We start from the raw sequence: 18,644 nt of genomic DNA, 5'->3' as shown, positions 1-18,644 counted from the left end.
AATTCGCACCTCCATCGTGCACATCTTGTGAATGACTTCCTTCAGGATAACGACATCGCTCGACTAGAGTGGCCAACTTGTTCTCCTGACATGAACGAGCGAGGTGGCGCAATGGCTATCACACTGGACTCGCATTCGGGAGGGCGACGGTTCAATCCCGCGTCCGGCCATCCTGATTTAGGTTTTCCGTGATTCCCCTAAATCACTCAAGGCAAATGCTGGGAGGGTTCCTTTGAAAGGACACGGCCGACTTCCCTCCCCGTCCTTCCCTTACTCGATGAGACCGATGACCTCGCTGTCTGGTCTCCTCCCCCAAACAACCCAACTCACCCCCCACCCAACCCAGACATGAACCGTATCGAAAATGCCGGGGATAGATTGAAAAGGGCTGTTTATGGACTACGTGACCCACCAGCCACTCTGAGGGATCTAAGCCGAATCGCCGTTGAGGAGTGGGACAATCTGGACCAACAGTGTCTTGACGAACTTGTGGGTAGCATGCCACGACGAATACAGGGATGTATCAATGGAAGAGGACGTGCTACTGGGTATTAGAGGTACCGGTGTGTACAGCAATCTGAACCACCACCTCTGAGGGTACCGCCGTGTGGTGGTACAATATGGAATGTGTAGTTTTCATGAGCAATAAAAAGGGCGGAATGACTTTTATGTTGATCTCTACTCCAATTTTCTGTACAGGTTCCGGAACTCTCTTAACCGAGGTGATGCAAAATCTTTTTTGATGTGTCATAAGCGGTGTAATTCTAAAGGTTGGTCGTCGTCTCTTGAGGATGTGAGAACACAAATGGTCTCCGAGTGTTGTTATATGGATGACTGTTGAAGAACCGTAGGGCAATCAGTACGGCCGGAGCAGAGACTCGGCTGAGCGACAGGTAGGACGCTGGGCGTGGCCGGAGCGCCTCGCACAGTGAGGCCGTGCTGTGGCACGGCGGGCCACGCAGCGTCTTGTGGCCGTCGCGTCTGGCGCTCCTTGGCGGGGGAGCGCCGCCGCCGCCGTATTGATTGCGAGGCGGAGAGCAGAGGAAACACGCCAGGGGAGGCAGCCGCCTTCGGTTCCGGCAGAGCCTCGGGCGAGCCGAGCCAGACACCTGTTCGCTCTCCCGCCTCCAGGATATAGCCAGACGTCTGCCGCCGCCCTCATCAGAATTCTGAGCACTGCGTCAGCGGCGCCCCCGTCTGGCTGTCTGCCTGGGAGAGAATGTGTTTACCTGTGTGTATGTGTGTGTGTGTGTGTGTGTGTGTGTGTGTAGACGACGGATGCACAGGAGGGGCAGAACATGCGCAACAGTGCCTGCACAGACAAGGCCCATCTCGAAATACGCTGCTGGTCATTAAAATTCCATTCCACCTCCGTAGCTGCTTCGTCAGTGCGGCAGAATGCCATACGAGGCGCCCGGGTTCGATTCCCGGCTGGGACGGAGATTTTCTCCGCTCGGGGACTGGGTGTTGTGATGTCTTCATCATCATGTCACGCTCATCGACACGCAAGTCACCGAAGACGCGTCAGCTAAGCAGACGTGCAACAGGGAGGCCCTAGCAACACGATATTCCATTTCATTAAAATTCCTGAACCAGGAAGCACAGGAAATTATGAATTTTTACGAGGGTGTTCTAAAAGTGATGCAATACATTTTTTATCTCTGACAGTTTCAGTTGAAAAAAAAAAAAACGTAATTCATTCTGGGACATCGTAGAATATTCCCGTTTCAGCCTGTATAGTTTCATGAAGTTCCGACAGATGGTGCTATACGTAGCCTTCAAAATGGCGTCTATAACGGAGGCGCGTTCCAAACAGAGATCTGTCACTCAGTTTCTTTTGAAGGACAACTTGAGCATCGCAGATACTCATAGGCGCCTGCAGAATGTCTACGGAGACCTGGCACTGAACAAAAGCACGTTGAGTCGTTGAGCGAGGCGTCTGTGTCATCATCGCAGCAAGGTCACGCAGTCCATGGAGCGGCGCCTCTCCTCCGAACAATAGGTTCAAAGCCGCACCTTTGTTCGACAACACAAAAATGCAAACAAACTACTCCTTGTCGATGACAACACAAGGCGTCGCACAATTCTGCCCGTCAAATTTCATTGGACTGGAAACAGTCTTGGATGCAATTTTAGTCTTTTTATTTATCAACTACGCGTTTCACCTTATTTAGGCATCCTCAGGCTTATCTTAATTTGGTATCTGTTAGGACGATCCTTTAGACAGTGTAGCTAAAGGCATCGTCGAGTACAACATCAGGCCAACATCGCCTTCGTTAACTTCAGTAAATACTTTATACTGGCGATGTTGGCCTGATGTACTCGACGATGCCTTTAGCTACACTGTCTAAAGGATCTTCCTAAGAGATACCAAATTAAGATCAGCTTCAAGATGCCTAAATAAGGTGAAACGCGTAGTTGATAAATAAAAAGCAACCAAGACTGTTTTCAACTAATACTATTAAACACTGGTTTGCTGATTCATGTCACAGATGGATAGGAAGAAAATCATTGGACTGTTTTTCCTCATCTACTCTACGGCCTGGATCTCACATCTTTTGACTTGTATCTGTTTGGCCCAACGAAGGATACACTCCGCGGAAAGCAGGACGTGGATTATGAGAAGGTTATTGATATAGCAAGACGTTGGCTCCGAGTAGAGTGGTCCCATGCGGGGTACAGGCCCACCCCGCAAGGTGGCTTAGAGCCGTTCCGTTGAAGGGAGATCATGTTGAAAAATATGATTTGTAGCCAAAAGAGTGGGGAATAATACTGTGCATCGGAATCTCGAATAAAACCAACCTCCTTTCAGAATAAAATTGTGTTTCATTACTTATTGAACTCCCCTCGTATTTACTGCGCGTACACTATGTGACCAATCGTAACGGGGAATTGACCGCCAGATGCCACGACAGATGGATCCGCCAGTATAAAAGGAAGCAGGCAGTACTGTTCTATCAGTAGAGGAACTGTAACTCCAGAATGGCTTTGTCAGGAGGGCTGAGTGACGTCGAATGTAGACTAGTGCTTAGCTGTCACCAGATTCATTAGGTACACTTCAACCTTTCCAAAGCTGCCCAAGTCCACTGCTGGTGAAGTGACTGAAGTGGTAAGAGAAGGAACAACCGCAGCTTAACAGAAAGGTGACACGAAATCAGCGAAAGAAATTTCTCGAGGTTCCACAAATCTACCAGCAGTCCAGCTAGCAGAGTTATTGTGACAAAGACGTAAAAAGGGTGGGTACAGTGGTCGACACATTTCGAAAGCCTCTATTCTCTTCTTGTCTAAAGTATTTATAGTCCATGTTTCACTTCCATGCATGGCTACACTCCATACAAATACTTTCATAAAAAGCTCCCTGCGACTTAAATCTAGACTCGATGTTAACAAATTTCTCTTCTTCAGAAACGCTTTCCTTGTCATTGCCAGTCTACATTTTATATCCTCTCTACTTCGACCATCATCAGTTATTTTTCTCCCCAAATAGCAAAACTCATTTACTACTTTAAGCGTCTCATTTCGTAATCTAATACCCTTAGCATCACCGACTTAGTTTGACTACATTCCATTATCCTCGTTTTGCTTTTGTTGATGTTCTTCTTATATCCTCCTTTCAAGAGACTGTCCATTCCGTTCAATGCTCCTCCAGGCCCTTTGCTGTCTCTGACAGAATTACAGCTTTATCGGCAAAACTCAGAGTTTTTATTTCTTCTCCATTTATTTTAAATCCTACTGCCAATTTTTCTTTCATTTCTTTACTGCTTGCTCAATATGCAGACTGAATAACATCAGAGATAGGCTACAACCTTGTCTCACTCCCTTCTCAACCACTGCGTCCCTTTCATGTCCCTCGACTCTTATAACTGCCATCTGGTTTCTGTACAAATGGTAAATAGCCTTTCGCTTCCTGTATTTGGCCACTGTTACCTTCAGAATTTGAAAGATATTATTCCAGTCAACATCGTCAAAAGCTTTCTCTAATTCTACAAATGCTAGAAATGTAGGTTTGCCTTTCCTTAAACTATCTTCTAAGATAAGTCGTAGGGCCAGAATTGCCTCATGTGTTCCATCATTTCTACAGAATCCAAACTGATCTTCCCCGAGGTCGGCCTCTACCAGTTTTTCCATTCATGTGTAAAGAGTTCGTGTTAGTATTTTGCAGCCGTGACTTATTAAACTGATAGTTCGGTAATTTCCACATCTGTCAACACCTGTTTTCTTTGGGATTAGAATTATTATATTCTCCTTGAAGTCTGAGGATATTTCGCCTGTCTCATACATCTTGCTCACCAGATGGTGGAGTTTTGTCAGGGCTGGCTCTCCCAAAGCTATCAATAGTTTTAATGGAATTTTGTCTACCCCGGGGCCTTGTTTCGATTTAGGTCTCTCAGTGCTGTGTCAAACTCTTTACGCAGTATCATATTTCCCATTTCATCTTCATCTACATCCTCTTCCATTTCCATAATATTGCCCTCCAGTGCTTCGCCCTTGTATAGACCCTCTATATACTCCTTTCACCTTTCTGCTTTCACTTCTTTGCGCAGAACTGATTTTCCATCCGAGCTCTTGACATTCAAATAAATGGTTCTCTTTTCTCCAAAGGTCTCTTCAATTTTCCTGTGGGCAGTATCTATCTTACCCCTAGTGAGATAAGCCTCTACATCCTTACATTTGTACTCTAGCCATCCCTGCTTAGTCATTTTGCACTTTCTGCCGATCTCATTTTTGAGACGTTTGTATTGCTTTTTGTCTGCTTCATTTACTGCATTTTTATATTTTCTCCTTTCATCAATTAAATTCAATATCTCTTCTGTTACCCATGGATCTCTACTAGCTCTCCTCTTTCTACCTACTTGATCCTCTTCTGTCTTCACTATTTCATCTCTCAAAGCAACCCATTCTTTTTCTACTGTATGTCTTTCCCCCGTATTTGTCAATTGTTCCTTAATGCTCTCTCTGAAACTCTGTACAACTCTGGTTCTTTCAGTTTATCCAGGTCCCATCTCCTTAAATTCCCACCTTTTGCAGTTTCTTCAGTTTTAATCTACAGCTCATAACCAACAGATTGTGGTCATAGTCCACATCTGCCCCTGGAAATGTCTTACAGTTTAAAACCTGGTTCCTAAATCTCTGTCTTACCATTATATAATCTATCTGAAACCTTCCAGTGTCTCCAGGCCTCTTCCACGTATACAACCGTCTTTCATGATTCTTAAACCAAGTGTTAGTTATGATTAAGTTATGCTCTGTGCAAAATTCTACCAGGCGGCTTCCTCATTCATTCCTTACCCCATTCCGTATTCACCTACTACGTTTCCTTCTCTTCCTTTTCCTACTATCGAAATTTTCGTCTCCCCTCACTAACTGAATGATTTCTTTTATATCATTCATTTCATCAATTTCTTCATCATCTGCAGAGCTAGTTGGCATATTAACTTGTACTACTGTAGTAGGCATGGGCTTCGTGTCTATCTTGGCCACAGCAATGCGTTCACTATGCTGTTCGTAGTAGCTTACCCGCGCTCCTATTATTTTTATTCATTATTAAACCTACTCCTGCATTACCCCTATTTGATTTTGTATTTATAACCCTGTATTCTTCTGACCAAAAGCCTTGTTCCTTCTGCCACCGAACTTCACTAATTCCCACTATATCTAACTTTAACCTATCTATTTCCCTTTTTGAATGTTCGAACCGACGTGCCCGATTAAGGCAGCTGACGTTCCACGCTCCGATCCGTAGAAGGTCAGTTTTGTTTCTCCTGATAACGCCTTTTAGGTATATGAACAAAATTCATACGAACATACTAATGTAGAATAATGATGTTGATATTTCTCTGAAAATGACAGGTTATTCTTGAGCTACCTGGTCACGTCGTGACTCAAGAATCGGTGGAGAAGGGATACTACGGTGGCTGATTCGCTAGAATGTCTCTCCGCGAGGGCTTTCGTGTTGTGTCGTGCTGTGCTGTGCAGGGCTACGCTTGGAAGCGACGGCGGCTGTCAAGCGCGAAGCGTGCCCAGCTTTCGCCACTTTCACACCGGCCGCAGATGATGCTCTTTGCCGCAGACTTCTCCGGCGTCGTTATGTTCCCCAGCCGGCGGCACCCGTCTCAGAGTAACGGTCCTGCATCGATCGGATAAGCCATTTCATGTTAATTATGCACGGCACTTTACACCGTTGTGGTTACACACTATTAGTTTTGCTTTCACATTGTATCCTATGTCATACTCACAACAAGTGTTGCGCATAGCAAGTCAATACAGGGTGATTCAAAAAGAATACCACAACTTTAGGAATTTAAAACTCTGCAACGACAAAAGGCAGAGCTAAGCACTATCTGTCGGCGAATTAAGGGAGCTATAAAGTTTCATTTAGTTGTACATTTGTTCGCCATTTCAGCCAATAAAGTTTTTGGTCCCTTTTTCTTCGAAGGTGCTACTGTAACTGGACTACAATATCTGGAGATGTTAGAGAATTGGCTGTTCCCTCAGCTCGAACAAGAAGCACAACAATTCATATTTCAGCAGGATGGAGCGCCACCACATTGGCACTTATCTGTCCGTAACTACCTGAACGTCAACTACCCGAGGCGATGGATCGGCCGCCAGGCAGCCCGTGACAGAGCACGTCATCACTGGCCTCCAAGAAGCCCTGATCTTACCCCCTGCGATTTTTTCTTATAGGGGTATGTTAAGGATATGGTGTTTCGGCCACCTCTCCCAGCCACCATTCATGATTTGAAACGAGAAATAACAGCAGCTATCCAAACTGTTACGCCTGATATGCTACAGAGAGTGTGGAACGAGTTGGAGTATCGGGTTGATATTACTCGTGTGTCTGGAGGGGGCCATGTTGAACATCTCTGAACTTGTTTTTGAGTGAAAAAAAAACCCTTTTTAAATACTCTTTGTAATGATGTATAACAGAAGGTTATGTTATGTTTCTTTCATTAAGTACACATTTTTAAAGTTGTGGTATTCTTTTTGAATCACCCTGTATATTGGCGAATAAACTATGTTGTAATCTCTTGGAAACCTGCTTCTGTAGATGAGGTTGCTAACACACGCTTCTTCATCTACATACGAGTGTTGGAATTTAAATAGTGGCAACATTGCTGTGGAGAAACTATGCAATGGAATCTACTGTTGTCGCTGATAACACATGTCGTTGACACATAAGCTTGAAGACTTAAGAGGCTGGTTAAAAAATGGTTCAAATGGCTCTAAGCACTATGGGACTTAACATCTGAGGTCATCAGTCCCCTAGACTTAGAACTACTTAAACCTAACTAACCTACATCACACACATCCATGCCCGAGGTAGCATTCGAACCTACGACCGTAGCGGTCGCGCGGTTCCAGACTGTTCCAGACTGTAGCACCTAGAACCGCTCGGCCACTCCGGCCGGCTGAGCGATCAGTCTAACATAACGGTGTCGCTATATTTTCTAAACAGGAATAATTGAATTGGATCAAGATTTAATGTGCCAGAGGTCGTACAGCACGATAATGTCATCAAGGTCTTGAAGAGGCGTGCGGGGAATCGGCGTTGTCCAGTGGCAAGTTGGGCAGAGCCTTCAACGAAGGTCGGCAAACTGTGGCAGACATGAATCGGGCACGTCGTCCCAGCGTCTCTGAAGAAGACGTGCATGCTGTTGCCGCGTTACTGGACAGTGATCGACGCCATACGATTCGTGAGCTCGCCCATAAAAAATGGTTCAAATGGCTCTGAGCACTATGGGACACAACTGCTGTGGTCATAAGTCCCCTAGAACTTAGAACTACTTAAACCTAACTAACCTAAGGACATCACACAACACCCAGCCATCACGAGGCAGAGAAAATCTCTGACCCCGCCGGGAATCGAACCCGGGAACCCGGGCGTGGAGCTCGCCCATGAAACCGGATTAGCGCATACGACTGTGCTTCGCATCCTGAAGGAACGCCTGGGCATGCGAAAAATTGCATCACGATGGGTTCCGCATGACTTGACGGAAATGCAGAAATGGTTGCGTTTCGATGCTGCTCAGACGCACTTGGAGCGCTATAAGCGCGAAGGAGAGGCTTTCTTACGCCGTATCATAACACTGGATGAGACATGGGCCACGTCGTACGAACCAAAACTGAAACGCCAATCCAACGAATGGCGTCATTATGGGTCGCCGGGAAAGTCGAAAGTGCGTCAGGGCCCCAGTATGGTGAAAGTTATGGTGATTCTCGTGTACGACTGTGATGGTGTTATCCTAACATATTACGTTCCTCCACGGCAGACCGTCAATGCACAGTGCTACTGTTTGTTTTTGGAGCATTATCTGCGACCAGCTTTTCGAAAGAAGCGGCGACATTTTCTGCGCAACCCACCCTCATTTTGCACGACAATTCGGAGGCGCATACAGCGCAAGCTGTGGCTGCTCTGTTCGGTCGATGGGACTGGGAAGTACTGCACCATCCACCATACTCCCCGGACTTAAGTCATTGTGACTTTGATTTGATTCCGAAGATGAAGGAACCACTTCGTAGCATTCGCTTCAGAACTGTTCCAGAGATTCGACAGGCAGTAGACCGCTCCATTCGCACCATCAACAGAACAGGCTCTGCTAACGGTATACTACACCTTCCACATCGCTGGCAACGGGTTCTACACAACGCTGGTGACTACTGTGAAGGCCAGTAACAGGTACAAACATGAAATTCTTTTGTATCGGTTGTGAATAAATAGTTGCCACTATTTAAGTTCCAACCCTCGTATATAGTGCGCAGGCCGCCTTACGGTGTGGGAGGTAGTTTCTGTAGCACTATTAGTTCCCCCGTTTTCTGTTCCAGTCGTGAACGACGTGCTCAAAGAAAGTCTACATCTACCGATATCTACATCGATACTCCGCGATCCACGCGTGGCGAAGGGTACTCCGTACCATTACTATTTATTTCCTTTCCTGTTCCACTCGCAAATAGAAAGATGGAAAAACGACTGTCTGTATGCCTTCGTATGATCCCTACTTCCTCGTACCTTATCTTCGTGGTTGTTATGCGCAATGTATGTTGGCGACAACAGAATCGTTCTGCATACATATATGGATATGGTGTCTGTTCTTTCGGACATAAGGTGAGGATGTGGGTCTCACGTGAGGTGTTCGGCAGATAGTCCTTGCAGTCCTCGGTGGCTCAGATGGATAGAGCGTCTGCCATGTAAGCAGGAGATCCCGGGTTCGAGCCCCGGTCGGGGCACACATTTTCACCTGTCCCCGTTGATATATATCACCGCCCGCCAGCAGCTGAAGGTATTAATACATAGTTCTAATTTCGAATCGTTCTGCAGTCAGCTTCAAATGCAGGTTCTCTAAATTTTCTCAGTAGTGTTCTTCGAAAGGAATGTCGCCTTCCCGTCAAGGATTGCCATTTGAATTCCCGAATCATCTGCGTAACACATGCGTGTTGTCTGAACCTACCGGTAACAAATCTAGCAGCCCGCCTCTGAATTGTATCATCTTCCTTTAATTCGATCTGGTAAGGATCTCAAACACTCGAGTAGTACTCAAGAATAGATTGTACTAACGTTCTATATGCGGTCTCCTTTACAGATGAACCACACTTTGCTAAAATTCTGTCTGTTAGTACATGCTAGCTGCTTGGAGCGCTACCATTGCTTCAGCTGCCAAATGGTTGCATCTTCGGTGCCCTGTAGAGTTTTGTGGCTGCTTGTAGTGGACCGTGGACCCGACTGTAACGCCTAAGACCATCGCAAAGCCTCGCGACCGCCACACCTGTCACCCTGAGGTGCAACCCTTCACAGACTCTTTAAAGATAAACTGCGAAAAACAGTACTTCATGAAAATGAAACTGTCTTCTGCTGCGACCAGAACTACTTTCAGACTACTTTACTGGGAAGATATACAGGGTTATTACAAATGATTGAAGCGATTTCACAGCTCTACAATAACTTTATTATTTGAGATATTTTCACAATGCTTTGCACACACATACAAAAACTCAAAAAGTTTTTTTAGGCATTCACAAATGTTCGATATGTGCCCCTTTAGTGATTCGGCAGACATCAAGCCGATAATCAAGTTCCTCCCACATTCGGCGCAGCATGTCCCCATCAATGAGTTCGAAAGCATCGTTGATGCGAGCTCGCAGTTCTGGCACGTTTCTTGCTAGAGGAGGTTTAAACACTGAATCATTCACATAACCCCACAGAAAGAAATCGCATGGGGTTAAGTCGGGAGAGCGTGGAGGCCATGACATGAATTGCTGATCATGATCTCCACCACGACCGATCCATCGGTTTTCCAATCTCCTGTTTAAGAAATGCCGAACATCATGATGGAAGTGCGGTGGAGCACCATCCTGTTGAAAGATGAAGTCGGCGCTGTCGGTCTCCAGTTGTGGCATGAGCCAATTTTCCAGCATGTCCAGATACACGTGTCCTGTAACGTTTTTTTCGCAGAAGAAAAAGGGGCCGTAAACTTTAAACCGTGAGATTGCACAAAACACGTTAACTTTTGGTGAATTGCGAATTTGCTGCATGAATGCGTGAGGATTCTTTACCGCCCAGATTCGTACATTGTGTCTGTTCACTTCACCATTAAGAAAAAATGTTGCTCATCACTGAAAACAAGTTTCGCACTGAACGCATCCTCTTCCATGAGCTGTTGCAACCGCGCCGAAAATTCAAAGCGTTTGACTTTGTCATCGGGTGTCAGGGCTTGTAGCAGTTGTAAACGATAAGGCTTCTGCTTTAGCCTTTTCTGTAAGATTATCCAAACCGTCGGCTGTGGTACGTTTAGCTCCCTGCTTGCTTTATTCGTCGACTTCCGCGGGCTACGCGTGAAACTTGCCCGCACGCGTTCAACCGTTTCTTCGCTCACTGCAGGCCGACCCGTTGATTTCCCCTTACAGAGGCATCCAGAAGCTTTAAACTGCACATACCATCGCCGAATGGAGTTAGCAGTTGGTGGATCTTTGTTGAACTTCGTCCTGAAGTGTCGTTGCACTGTTATGACTGACTGATATGAGGGCATTTAAAGCACGACACACGCTTTCTCGGCTCCTGTCGCCATTTTGTCTCACTGCGCTCTCGAGCGCTCTGGCGGCAGAAACCTGAAGTGCGGCTTCAGCCGAACAAAACTTTATGAGTTTTTCTACTTATCTGTAGTGTGTCGTGACCATATGTCAATGAATGGAGCTACAGTGAATTTATGAAATCGCTTCAATCACTTGTAATAGCCCTGTATAAGTCTCAGAGCGAAGAAGGGTGTAGAAAGTGGGACGGTAGTGACGAAGAACTTGCAACGCGGCACGCAGCGGTGTAACAATTAGACAATCTCGCAGCGCGGTTGTCTCCGCACCTGCTGTAATGAAACCGCGGTCACGCCTACGACTCCAGCCGTGACCCACTAGCAGTCGCGTAATTAAAGGAGGTACAAGCAGAATTACTGTACGCTCAGGAGGCTGGAGCAACGAGTGCTTCCGAGGCAATCGCACAGCCTCTTACTTAAATGTATTTTTTTTATTTTGGCTTTGGGCATCGATGACCACACAGCTGGCAGTAGTTACATCAGTGCCATTTCAACATAATCGCGCGCTTCATTTGTTGATGTAACATTAACCACAAAATGACGACCACGCTACGGCCAGCAGTAGTCACTGTCGTGCCAAGTTAACAGAATTGAAAATTACATAATGGAACAAAGATGAAAGTTTCAAGTACAAAGATAACTTCTTAATGCAAAATTAAAAAAAAATTACCACCCAGTTTTCGAGTCGGGCTGTGAAAACGAGACCCACAGCAACGTACAATTTGAAGCTGGATACCGGCGTCTTTTAAACAGTCCACGAGAAAGTTGTATTTATATACATCAAACCGATGAAGTAAAAGAGTTATAACTGTGGGGAGGGTAGCCCCTGGCAATCAGTTACCTGTAGAGGACAGCTTTAGCGGCCGTGTATTTGGTGCACGGCACTGTGACGTGATTCAGATCCGATATTGCCGTTGGGTCCCTACCGCAGTACCGAGAAGCGGTAAGTTTTAACCGTTGTAGGTTGGCGGTGTAACACCAACCTCTTAGCCGGCCGCTTTGGCCGAGCGGTTCTAGGCGCTTCAGTCCGGAACCGCGCGACTGATACGGTCGCAGGTTCGAATCCTGCCTTGGGCATGGATGTGTGTGATGTCCTTAGGTTACTTAGGTTTAAGTAGTTCTAAGTCTAGGGGACTGATGACCTCAGATGTTAAGTCCCATAGTGCTTAGAGCCATTTGAACCATTTTTTAACCAGCCCCTTAAGTCTGCAAGTTTATGTGGCCATTGTCATTTATCGTAAAATATAGTGAGTTGTTCGGCTTCACCACATTTCCTCTCTAGCATTCTAAACAACTCATTTCTACTTCTCTGTTGGGATCATCATGGGCATCGTTCCGGCGTCTATGGGAACAGTACACTGCCAAAAGTAGCGCCGCGTCCACCTATAGAAGGCTGTTCCCCGCTCTTGTTCGGATGGTTCAAGTTACTTTCAGGCTGCCGTTGGTTGTGTGTTGACACTGTATAAATCCTGATAGCAGATGGCGAAAGAGGGGGGGGGGGGGGGGGGGGAGGGAGTTAGCAAAATATTAATGTGTAGCCAGTAACTTCAATTCTCCGAAAAAGCACGGGAAATCTGTCCTTCATAAGTGGATACGACACTGTTTTCCAACTGTGTTCAGTTACCAAGGGACACTGATACTATCCTGACGAACATCGCAAAAGAGTGATCGAATATTTTAGAATCTTGAATATGACGCGACCGAACAACTCAGAAAATTTTACCATCTTTTATTTGTTTCTATTATATTTCTTCTACTTGGCATCGAGTAGGTACTTATACAGCCAGCAACATACCAATACATGAACCATCACACACACACACACACACACACACACACACAAGAACGCGCGATACAATGTGTACGAACGTTGCTGGACTGATTAACTGTTGTGTCTAGACAAGACAGCCTAGACACAATGAGAGGAAGCCGAAAGGCACGCGTTTAGCTCACGCAGGCAAGAGATAGGTCTGTAACAGGATACGTAATGAATGCTATAAAGAAAAGTACGTAGCTTCTGGAATACATAACTTTAATCCATCCTTGTGGTACATCGCTCTTGATGAGACAAGTGAGACTCTTTAGATACAAGCTATGTAAGGCTACTGGCGCCTTGCTAGGTCGTAGCCATTGACTTAGCTGAAGGCTATTCTAACTATCTGCTCTGCAAATGAGCAAGGCTTCGTCAGTGTGCATCGCTAGCTACGTCGTCCGTACAACTGGGGCGAGTACTAGTCAGTCTCTCTAGACCTGCCGTGTGGTGGCGCTCGGTCTGCTATCACTGAAAGTGGCGACACGCGGGTCCGACATGTACTAATGGACCGCGGCCGATTTAAAGCTACCACCTAGCAAGTGTGGTGTCTGGCGGTGACACCACATTAACCCTATGAGTACCAGTGGTTTCTGCCCGAAAGAACCCTTCTATTAATTTTGTTTTGAAGCACCAATGCCTTTAGCATGAAACCACGAATGTTGTTGCAAGACAGAGGCATCTAGTGGTAGCCTGGTGTACTTCTGTGAATTTAATGCATTGTAGGAGTCAATTATAGTGTTCAAGGCATAAGTGGGCGTGGAGATGATTATAAGAGAGCGGCCGGAGTGGCCGTGCGGTTCTAGGCGCTACAGTCTGGAACCGCAAGACCGCTACAGTCGCAGGTTCGAATCCTGCCTCGGGCATGGATGTGTGTGATGTCCTTAGGTTAGTTAGGTTTAAGTAGTTCTAAGTTCTAGGGGATTGATGACCTGAGAAGTTGAGTCCCATAGAGCTCAGAGCCATTTGATTATAAGAGAATGTGACACGCTTTTCTTAAAAAAAGACCATACTGATGTGGTCTTCTAACGTTATTATAAAGTAAATATGAGTTTGTATTGCTGATTTTGTGAGTGGTGCAGTACCTAGATGTCATACAAAATTCATTAAATTTTAGGTCCATGTTTGCTTGTTATTTACGACTATAATTTGTTTTCGGCATTATGAGTTCACGAAAGTTTCGAGGTATGGGACTGTATCTAGGAAAACTGCGGATTTTCTTTGGTTGAAAACTAATTGTCCTAATGATTCCAAAGTGAAATCACCTCATTAAACCAATTGATTGTTTACTTTTTCCCAGTTTCTTCTTGTATTCGTTGCTTGCTATGACAATAAAGGTTAATTTTGGAAAAATTTTAAAATTATATTTTTTCATATTTTTGGGACTCAAAGGGCTAAAGGATCTTTAAGTTTTTCAGTATTTCAAATAATTACTGAACGAATTCAAAAATTTTAAATGCTGCCATTATCTACTCATTAAAAAATAGAATCGCATTTTGAAGTTTTAACACAGTAAGAGAATTATTATTTTAGGAACAGCGTATGTGTCATGAGACACCATAAGTCACGACCTACGAATTACCCATATTGTATTCATTCAGTATTTTAGACTGAGAACACTTACAATTAGAACAAACTTTATATATAATTTCAAACCTTTACAAAACTTTTTTTACGCTGATATCCTCCATAAAATAAAGGGGAAAAATAATATCGCTTAGTAATTCTTGCATTTCATCCACTAAATCTTCAGCGTCAGGCATGAGATATTATTTTATTACTTCTCTGCTACTAATTCTATTCACAACACATGTCGCAGGCCGTATACACCTATACCACTGAATGGATCTGCAAAATTATATCAATATACGACACTTAGTTCAGAACATATGACGTCATAAACATCGAGATGGGTGAAATACTAGCTTTTCTTAAAACAGAGTTGTTTTATACGTGCGATAAAGTAACGGGAATGGGGGTTTACTGGTACTTTACTGACTGTATTGACAGACGATGGTGTAATTGCCAGCGTCGTCGACGACCAAGATCCTTGTGACAAGACGGAAGAAACTAGCAACAACGACTATGTTGAAAACGGACCATCCAGGGAGGAAGCCTTTCAATGACTTGAGGCCGTAATGACGTGGTAACCACAGCATGAAAAATGTTATCCTATCCAGGTGCTGTCTCTAAAACGTTTTCGACATAAAGTATTTGAACATTCGACAATATAGGGAGAAAAAGGCGAATAAAAATCTACGGAGAAATACCAGTTACCTATATGCAGAAAAGATTGATGAGGTCGTAGCGTGTGGCAGATACTTAGACGGGCGGAGTTTGGGACAAGTTAGGAGCAGTGGGGAAGCGTTGAGGGAATATATTGTAGAATGAGACGAACATGTAATAAAACAGAGTTCAGAGTAGAGAGAGGGACGCTCTGTTCTGGAAGCCTCCATGTGCGGTGACAGGTAGTCGATAAAACCGCAGAATGGGCGAACTGGCTACGCAAACACAGGGGAAATTAATTTTTTTTTCAAAAAGGGAGAAAGCAGACAGTCCAGTAGCTGGAGCGGACACTGGAATCCAGTTACCCTCCTGTATTTGTGCTGGGGACGGAAAAAAGGGGGACGCCGAGATTTGATTGCACGGCGCCCAATCAGCCAGACTAAATTTGCTTCCTCCGATTAGGAGGGTTGTCGCGGCTGGCTCTGACGATGATCAAGCGGACGGCCCGCCGTTCGATACAGTGGCCAGTCTGTTGGGGAGGGGGAGGGGTGGTAACAGAGGAACCGGAAGGCCGGCCGCTCCGTTTACGTCTGAGCAGCCGGTTCGCGGAACGTCCTCAGCGGCGGCAACTCGGAAGCCATGGTTTTTTCTCCTTTGTTTACAAGTATTTCGTTCCGGTACCTGCGATAGGTGCACACTCGACAAGTAGGGATGGGAAAAGCCGACCGACTGAAACCGATACTTGTGTTTTAGTTCTGAATAACTGGTACTTTTCGGTATTTGTTTGGTCTCGGCTATAACAGGTATTCTTCTTTTTGACTAATAACGGCGTACAAAGACCCTGAAAAAAATTATATATATACGAAGGTAATCCCAAAAGTAAGGTTTCCTATTTTTTTTTTTTTTTTGTAAGTACAGAACTCTGTGTGGCAGTTGGTCACACTGTTATGAAGAGTACTTCACGCGCTGTGTGTAAACATGCGCACGCCACGCTGAGGCGCTCAGTCTTAGGTTGGCAACCGTTGAAAATGGAGCTCCCGTTGGATGTTACCGCCAAGTGCGCATTGCGCGCAGTTATTCGGTTTCTGAACGCAAAGGGCACTGCGCCCATTGAAATCCATCGCCAACTGACGGAAGTGTATAGTGAGACGTGCATGGAGTCAAACATGTTCGTAAGTGGTGTAGAGAGTTTGCAGCTGGTCGGACCGAAATTCACGACTAACAAAGGACCGGCAGACCGTCAATTTCTGAGGAGACAGTGTTGAAGGTTGGGCAAAGCATGCGTGAAGATCGGCGGATCGCACCGGATGATCTCTGCAAGTTGGTTCCTGGGGTTTCCCGAAGCACCGCTCACAGAATTTTAACGGAAACATTGAACTACCGGAAGGTGTGGGCAACATGGTTGCCACGCATGCTGACTAAAGACCACATGCGACAACGAGTTGATGCTTCCTGCGCATTTCTTCACCGCATTGCAGCTGAACAGGACAACTTTCCGGACTCAATTGTCACGGGTGACGAGGACTTTTGGCCGGAAAGCGATTCCTCTCCGACGACGAGGTGAAAGAAGAGGTTCATAACTTTCTGAAAAGCATGGCGGCGAGCTGGTATGACATGGGTATACAAAAACTGCCACAGCGTCTACAAAAATGCATCGACAGAAATGGTGATTATATCGAAAAATAGCTAAATGTTCAAGCTGTAAACTGATGTAAACCATTGTAGAAATAAACAGGTCTATGTACTTATAAAAAAATAGGAGACCTTACTTTTGGGATTACCCTCGTATATATGGATAAGCCATCCTAAGAATTGAGAATCTCAACGATTTTTCCATATTATCGATATCGATCCTGGCAAGATATTGGTCCCGAGAATTCAAAGACCATATTAAAATCTCTACAGTAGTTCCTCAGACTTGTCTTGGCATACAAAAAGATGCGAGCAGATGAGTTCTCTTTCTATATGTAGAGAGGAAAGATTTATTCGAACATTTATTTACTTACTAAAATATGATAACTTACATTTTATATTTCCATGTCTGGTTTTGATGGATAGTGACTGCAATGTATGCTCAAATGCCAAATAAAATATTTTTATGTTATTTAACTACAATTTAACAAGTTCCAGATTCTTTACTTGCCCTCCCGAATGCGAGTCCAGTGTGCTAACCACTGCGCCACCTCACTCGGTTAAGTTACTTGTTGGCTCTGAGCACTACGGGACTTAACATCTGAGGTCATCAGTCTCCTAGAACTTAGAACTACTTAAACCTAACTAACCTAAGGACATCACACACATCCATGCCCGAGGCAGGATTCGAACCTGCGACTGTAGCAGTCGCGCGGTTCCGGACTGAAGCGCCCAGAACCGCTCGACCACCACGGCCGGCCGTTACTTGTTCTGCGAAACCTTGGTTCTTCACAGATTTCATGATTCCAGGTCAACGAACCTAAGACTGTGATTTATTAGCAGAACACTTACCAGATTCAGCAGATGTACTAAAGGACTACATACACTACGCTTCTCCGTCCTCTTCTGGAGTAGAGCTGTGCGGTGTAAGATCCTATACAGATAAGATTAACGGAGAACGTCGAGAAAGTCCAAACAAGTGCAACATGTTTTGTATTTTCGAGAAATAGGGCAGAGAGCGACACGGATATGATACAGGATTCGAGGTGGACACCATTAAAACGAAGGCGTTTCTCGTTACGGCGGGATCTTCTCATGAAATTTCAATCACTAACTTGCTTCTCCGAATGCGAAAATATTTTGTTGACGCGGGCAACCTACGTAGGAAGAAACGATCATCACAATAAAATAAAGGAAATCAACGCTCGCACGGAAAGTTATAGGTGTTCGTTTTTTCGACGCGCTGTTCGAGAGTGGAATAATGGAAAATTATTGTGAAGATGGTTGGATGAACCCTCTGCCAGGCACTTCAAGTGTGATTTGTATAGTATCCATGTAGGTGTAGATGTGAATGGAAAGTACGCTACAGGTTCGGTGAGTGAGTCTGCGAGTATCAGTAATGACATAAATGGCCGTATCTTTTGGTTTCACTGACTTAGAAGCTTAAAATTTTTGTATATCTTGATAAGCCAACCGGTTCCAGAGAAAAAGAATTCTTAACAGTCTGACAGACAGAGAGATGGACAGACTGACAATTAAGCTTTCCCTCGAGGATTTCGGTTTTGCAGGCTGAGGCACGCGTCCTAAAATTGGGAAAAACTATCATTGTTATTTTAATAACAATGCCCAGAGAAACGAGCAACAAGGACAAGCCATAAAAATTGGTACATCACTGCTGAGACAATAATGCACCTTTTATCATGTGACGTCATCTGCCGGATAGTTTTTCAAAACTGCACCCATTTCGAAAAATACGTCAGATATCCGCAACGGCTAGTAAGAGGTCTGCGAAATGCATGTCAGTTTCTCCAAATAATCATAAAGTGTAAAACAGTATTTTACAATTACCTGAACAGCTGCTTGCTAGGCAGATATAATTTCTTCACAAGTTTCCA

General features: G+C 44.9%; 1 protein-coding gene and 1 non-coding gene across 2 annotated transcripts in view; one reads left to right on the top strand and one right to left on the bottom strand.

Moving 5' to 3' along the window:
• The window catches only part of LOC126481231 (uncharacterized), a 527,312-nt gene that overhangs the window by 286,376 nt on the left and 222,292 nt on the right, over positions 1–18,644 (bottom strand). The gene's annotated exons all lie outside the window — the stretch shown is intronic.
• Positions 9,155–9,228, top strand: Trnat-ugu (transfer RNA threonine (anticodon UGU)). Its single transcript has one exon. It is a non-coding gene; the product is annotated as a tRNA-Thr (tRNA).

Source organism: Schistocerca serialis, chromosome 5 (genome assembly GCF_023864345.2).
Source record: "Schistocerca serialis cubense isolate TAMUIC-IGC-003099 chromosome 5, iqSchSeri2.2, whole genome shotgun sequence".
In the NCBI taxonomy this organism is placed as follows: domain Eukaryota; kingdom Metazoa; phylum Arthropoda; class Insecta; order Orthoptera; family Acrididae; genus Schistocerca; species Schistocerca serialis.
The sequence above is the reverse complement of the archived record's forward strand: the minus strand, read 5'-3'. Positions and strand labels throughout refer to the sequence as shown.